The sequence below is a fragment of the Cottoperca gobio genome, unplaced genomic scaffold, assembly GCF_900634415.1.
Source record: "Cottoperca gobio unplaced genomic scaffold, fCotGob3.1 fCotGob3_244arrow_ctg1, whole genome shotgun sequence".
Taxonomy (NCBI): domain Eukaryota; kingdom Metazoa; phylum Chordata; class Actinopteri; order Perciformes; family Bovichtidae; genus Cottoperca; species Cottoperca gobio.
This window is the reverse complement of record NW_021166868.1, coordinates 9,764-16,573: the sequence shown is the minus strand read 5'-3', so window position 1 is coordinate 16,573 and position 6,810 is coordinate 9,764. Positions and strand designations below refer to the sequence as shown.

Here is a 6,810-nt window from a genome sequence, read left to right as displayed (position 1 = left end):
TTAGTGTCAGATCTGAGGCTCCCAATATTTAAAACTCCAGTTTAAACACTCTTCATTCATGAACTTAACGCTGAGTTTTGGTGGTTTAATATTCAAAAGCGCCAGCGTTTCTGTGGTAGAGCATGAAAAATTAGTTTTATGATAATTCTGAGTTCTAACTTTCAGACGTCTTCATTCAGATATGTTGCAGTGACGGCTGCATGGATCATCTCCTGTCAGTAATCTTTCATTTTGGATTAAATAAGTGAGTATTTAGTTCATTTTAGTTTGTTTGTGTAGCAACAACCTGCATTTCACAATGCTTTACATGAGCCATAAAAACCCCATTAAGACGAGGTATAAAAGACACAAAGTGATATAAAAATATTCAGGATTTTAAATATAAGTTATTTAAAGTATGAAAATGTTTTCAGCTGAATAAAGTCAAAGCTGCGTTAATGTGTCGCTGCAGGTTTGATCCACATTTGAAGGGCGGTGCACCTTTTTGGCCGCTTCTAGCACTATGTATTTATTTATTTTATTTTATTGAAATCTTTCCTCGGTTGGTGTAAATCAGCCTAAAAGTGTCCCAAATCTTTTTTATATTTCAACCAGTTTAATCTAATATCCTACTTTCAGATACTTCCTCCAAATGTGTATTTAATTTCCTACACTATTCATTAAATATCAGTGTAGACAGAGAACTGTTTGGTCATCTAATATTTAAATGTAATCTTTACCGGGGGAACTGCTCTGGCACGAGAGGAACAAACGTTGCCCAGCATGGCCACATTAACCTATTAGGGGCCCCGGAGCAAAAGCTTTTGTTGTTTGGCGCCACGTTTAACTGAAATAACTTCCAACTTAAAGCTATGTTTTGACACGGGGCCGCCCTACAGGACCGGGACATTAAGTAATGATCACCGACCTGTCTTAGTTGATATGGTACTTCAATGGTGTAAATTCATAAACAAATCTGGCAGTTAATCAAATTATGTACAACCAATTGACAACACACTGAACTTGGGGCTTTAGGGGGGGTCCTTGGGGTCTGGGGACCCCGAGGCAGCCGACTGCTCGGCCCAGCTGGTAATCCAGCCTCACCGACCAGCGGCCCGTGTGAGGTAGATTTGTGTTGGTCCCCAGAACTGATGATTTATTCTGCACTCAGGAACTTCTCTGTCCCCTGCCAAATCAGTTCGTTTCTCCTCGCTTAATCAGTGAAAATAAACACAACCCGAATTTACCCGAAACGGTCGACTACAAGCAGCTCATGTTCTGCAGAAACTGAGGATATTAGATATAGAATCAGTTCTTTGTCTCTAACTACGTCTTCAGTATTCTGCAGTGCAATATTCACATGTTGAATCCCAGTTAATCTCTTGAAACATTGATCAAAATGGTTTTAGCTTCTCACCACCTGTCTCCTCGACCCCCTCCAGATAACCTTTCAAAGATCTAATACAGACCTACGATGCTGGATATTGTGCACAAAACCCCAATGTTTAAATAGCTAGCTTCAATAGCAACTGCAATGTTTTATTCACTCCACCCAGATTTTAAAATGTGTCTATCCCGGACAGTACGCCAAACAACTGCAGACGTTCCTGTTTGGTTGCCGTTGAATGGATTCAGCGAGGGCCACGTCGAAGATGATTTCACAATGATTTCACGACAGCGATAATAGCTGAGAATATATGTTCTATACTGATGGGTACTATCTGCAGAGGGAAACAAATAGATGCCTGGGAGCAAAAGTGAGTCGAGCAGAGCCGAACCAGGCGTGGAAACACCTGGTAGTTCCAGGCAAAGCGGCCTTTGAACAGTGGAAACAAAAGTAGAACCCAGAATATTTTACAGTTCTGCAGTGGAAAACGTTTCTTTGGCTACCTGGGAGGAGACGGGTTGAGTGAACGGCCTTAGAAGACCAACTCCAATTAAAAAGTCAAACCTTCAGAATTTCTTTCATGTCTCCTGGTTTGCAGCACCACACATTACAAGTCATGACATTTTAATCCGCATGTCGGCAATTTAAAATAAACGTGTTAATTTGTGTGTGAATGTATCACACACTCAAAACACGGTAAGAGGGAGGCAGAGTTTGGTTCTGATGAAGGATGACTTACTCTGCTCTCACAGATACATGGTTAATTATTTTATAATACATCTTAATGAGACATGAAGAGCTCGGCTTTTCCAAACAGTCTCACCATAGTGAGTGAAGGCTCTCAGAGATCATGGCGGTAAGAGGCAGCAAATGGGAAAAGGTAACATGTGAAATCCTGAAGTGAAACTCTACACTGACGCTCCCATACGGTCCAGATCCAAAATCCGGAACCGCAGTTTACAGCGCGCCGACGGAAGCCCAGTTTGAATTGACGGACGTCAGCGGCAGCCAATCGGCGCTCACTGTGCGCCCCAAACCGCGTTCATTCCACTTAGCCGACCAATCGGAGTCGTCCTCCGCGGCCGAGTGGCGTCACCAGAGCAGAATGTGAATGTGGGCTGCCTGTTACCGGACCGCACTCTGCTCTCCATCCCCCCCATCCTGAGCGAGCAATGGCGGCTGCCTTTTTGCCGCTTTGTGTCCTTCTCATGTTCTGCTTGTAAAAGCCATGTGTACAAAACTCGGTAAGGAAAAATCCGTGTTTTGCCCTTGTGTTTCATAAGAATGCGTGTCATGAGCACAGAATTATTTTTTCGCACTTGTCTCATCGCATGTCTGTTATGTCGCACTGCTTTTTTCTCTCCCTCCTCCCACGACGGGGCATTTCTCGTGGGCTCCTCTAACAATGGGGGAGATGGAGGAGATGAGGCCAGCACTGTCCCGCACCAGGCCTGTTCCCGCACCAGCCTGTCCACACTGCACCACACTCACAGTGCGCTCTGTATATTCACGGAGATGATATGTGTGTATTCGTGCATCGACCTTGGCGCACGAATGTATGGGTTGTTATGTAAAAAAAAAAAAAAAAGCCCAAGAGCGTCAAGTGCGCACATAGAGATGAGAGTGAACATGGGCGTCATGGAGGGAGGGGCGAGGAGACATGGCGGCGGTGCTCCACATTTACATTCTTTACGCCTTTGATCTGATTGATGGTGTTCCAAAGGCGACAGTACGTTTTTAAAAGCGTGAATCCACCAACACTGTCCGTGTCCTCCACATTCCCCCCTGAAAGAAGACTTTGCCTCCATGTTCGCCTCGGGGTGGGGGGAGAAGCGGTCCGTAGTCGCCGCTCGACTCGACCAGATGAACATCAATCAATCAAATCGTGACACATACGTCAACCGACGCGCTGCCTGTTCGATATGTTTAGTGCGTAATTCGGTTTAAAACTCGAACGCAGCGGAGAAAAGAAGTAACGTGAAAGATTTGCTCCGTTTTGTCCGTTTCATCGCTGTGGTTATTGTTTCTAGTGGGGAAAGGACGGCGCAGCGGCGGACAGGAGGGGGGGCGCAGGCGGCGGACAGGAGGGGGGCGTGGCCTCCGGTTTAGAAATTCTATCCATTGTTCCACTCCAACGCGCGAAGAGAACACCTCTGTGGCGCCAACAGCCAATCAGCTGCCGCCGACCTCCTCTGGGCGCCGCCACCAGCCTATATTAAAGGCTCGGCCGTCAGCAGCATTGGCCACTGGCACAATATAACACTTGATTGATCCACTAACCGAGGAGAGGGATTTACTTTATTCAACCTTTCATTTCAGCCGTCCTTTATTTATTCAACTAAAACAATGGCAGACACAAAAGTTGACTCCCGGCTCGGATACTCTCTGCCAAGGTAAGCCGCTCACACCTCCACCGGAGCCGCTTCTCACTCCCCATCAGCGAGAATAAAGCTTTTCCAGCCTGTAACCTACATATTTATTTTTAATCTTTCGCCGTCGCTTCGCGCTCATTTGGACTCGGAGAAGTCGGAGCCTGTGGGACACAACCGGGTGGGGGTGGGGGGGGGGGGCATAACGAGAAGGAGAAAAGCCGGTGTTCACGTCTTTTTCTCTAAACACTTGATGGAAAATGTCCCAGATTTGAAGCGGGGGGGTCTCGGCACCGCATCATGGAAACGGGCTGCGTTTAACAGCGTCTCATTGTCCGGAGAGTAACAGTCCGCGCGGGTTCTTTGTTTATACAAGCGGCTCGGTTCTCCTCGCACATCCGGACCGAAGCAGCACAAACCCGAGCCGCGCTGTCCCCCCCGCTTCACGGCTCTTTATCCGCCGCTCGTGTCGCTGAACTGACGCGCCTATTTATTCCACTTCTTGCAGGCTGCTTAACGCCAATTAATGCGAAGAGTGTAAGAGACGCGCTAATGTTCCGGGTTGTATGAACGGAGTGATGAGGAGCTGAGCAGCGGAGGCTCTCCAGCTGGGTTGGAGTGTGAAGTTGGTCCGTTTGAATGGAGGACGGAGAGGCAGGCGGTGCGTAATTCACACCAATGTCAACTTTCGGGGCTCTTTCACTTCCAGCCTTTTAGATTGTTATTTGTTTGTTTTTGAAAGGCACCGGCGGGCATGCCTGCACCGTCTGGCCCGGTTTGTTTACCGACTCCGGAAGGTTGGCTGCTGCTGATCCAGCCTCCGTTAACCGGAGAGTAACGATCCACGCAGTGAGCCGCGGCTTCCGCTTCTTCTTCAGTATGTTTCGAGCATGTTTGCAGAGCGCGTTTATGTCTCAGGGGGAAAGTTTTTTCTTCCTTTTTCTGTAATGCAAGCCCACTTCGGTTGTGTTGTGTGTGTGTGTGTGTGTGGTGTGTGTTAGTGGCCGGGCTGTGGAGGTGTGATGTGACGGAGCTGCTTTTCCCCTCTTTGTGCTCAGTCTCCTTCTATCTGACCGTCTCTGGTGGTTTTTTTAAATGTTAATTTCCGTCCAGTTGGACTTTGGGTCACATTGGGTAAAACTTAATTGCCCCCGCGGGGGCAGTCGGGTCCCCGCGGCAGCAGCCGGGGAGAACAGGCTCCAGCCTTAATAATAATAAGAGCGCGGAGAGCTGAATAATTCTGAGTGATTTATAACGAGTGAACATATGGAGGAAGGTGGAGAGGGAAAGTTGGGGCCTGGTATTAAGCTGATAATCCGGGGTGCCTGTTCAGACACTATTTATAGTTGTGGAGGATTTTTACGCACAAGCGCCTTTTTACGCACAGTCGGTGAGTGAGCGGAGCTCAAGTCAGCCTCATGTGTCTCCTGCCGAGGAGCCAGCGATGCTCCTAACAGCTTAATGGATTTTAAGCAATAAGATTATGTGAAGCAATAATGAACAGTGTGTATGTGTTGGGTTGTGTGCGTGCACGGGATAATAGGCTGTGAACGGACGATGTCGACAAAAACGAGGAAACCGAGCGCTATTAATAGGCTCGGCGGGGCGGTTTTCCGGTCTAAGTAGGGCGCAAAACCCCTGAAGGTGTTTTTGACGGTGTGTGTGCCGGTACCGGTCCCGCCGTGCTGCTTTATTTTCGCTTTTCTGGACGCTTTTCTCGCCTGCCATGTGTCGTCTTCTATTGTCCTCCAGCCTCCGTTACAACAAGCGGCCAGCAGCGTGCACCGCGCTCGCCGCGCCGCCTCCTCCTCCATCACACACCCCCACCCCCCACCCTTTGCTCTTGCGCCCTCCTGTGTTGTTTTAAATAGAGCGGTGCATCCTGGGTTTTGCAGTGCCTCTCCCGGGCGTGTCTCGTGACATATGGTGGCGACAGCAGCACACAGAAGACTACAATACCCAGAGCGCCCCTGGGGCCACATCAAAGTATCAGATTACAACACATTAGAGTGGATGGAGTGGGAGGAGGATGGGGGAGGATCTGCAGAGACCGATATGGAGTTTAAATAGGATGGCTTCATTCTGACAGGGAGAGAAATGTGCAGCTCCCAGCAAGCACCGGGGCTCGCCTAACTAGGCCATTAGGTGGAAGGGCAGGTAGCAGCACGGAGACGTTTGAAGAGTTCAAACTGTTGAGTGTGATCTTTGATCTTTTCTGTTTTTAAATGTGTCGTCCTTGTTTCCACCAGGACCTGAAGGAGAAGAAGCTGCTGGAGGAGAAGGAGAACGGCAAAGATGCCGCCACCAACGGAAAGGTATCATCGCTGCTCCTGCTCTCCTCACAACGTCCAAAGCCCGCTTCAGAAAGTCACTTTCAACTTTTCTTTCTCTTTTTGGCGTTTCCAGGAGAATGAGGAGAACGGCGAGCCTGAGGTAGATGATGAAGATGATGATGAGGTTGACGAGGAGGACGAGGAAGACGATGTAGAAGGTATAACTAGAAGGGTTTTTTATTCTTTCGTGTTTTAATGTAGCATTTCCTAAAACTTTGAAAAAAACAAATTCTTCTTCTACTTGCAGGTGACGAGGAAGACGAGGAGGACGATGATGATGAAATTGAGGGCGGCACAAAACGGGCAGCTGAGGATGACGACGACGACGACGAGGTGAGGGCGGCGACTCCTGACCTTCAGCGCCAAGAACCCGACCCGTCAGGATCTTTGTTTCTTAACCTTCTTCTTCTCTTCCTGCAGGACGACGTCGAAACCAAGAAGCAGAAAACCGACGACGACGATTGATGCGTTTCCCCCCCACGCCACTTCCTGGTTTCTTCACCTCTGACTGTTTTTATATGTCACCTGGGGGGGGGCGGGAGGCTGATTTTAAAAGGAGAAAAAAATAATAATAAAGAAAAAAAATCCAACATGGTCATTAGCAAGTAGAGTTTCACAAACATCTACCACACACACAACACACACCACACACACACACACCACACAACACTCACACACCCTCACTCTCACACACACTCAAATCTCCCCGCAAAACTGCAAATTTTCTAGAGGAACCCCCCCA

At 48.3% G+C, this 6,810-nt stretch overlaps 1 long non-coding RNA gene across 4 annotated transcripts; it reads left to right on the top strand.

Moving 5' to 3' along the window:
- Positions 1-2,587: 2,587 nt before the first annotated feature.
- LOC115005047 (uncharacterized) lies at positions 2,588-6,610 on the top strand. Of its 4 annotated transcripts, none has more exons than XR_003831910.1 (5): positions 2,588-2,610; positions 5,985-6,050; positions 6,142-6,226; positions 6,316-6,401; positions 6,489-6,610. It is a non-coding gene; the product is annotated as an uncharacterized LOC115005047 (long non-coding RNA). The 4 variants fall into 4 exon arrangements; XR_003831913.1 differs by lacking the exon at positions 2,588-2,610 and adding an exon at positions 3,740-3,759; XR_003831912.1 differs by lacking the exon at positions 2,588-2,610 and adding an exon at positions 4,376-4,396.
- Positions 6,611-6,810: the final 200 nt, after the last annotated feature.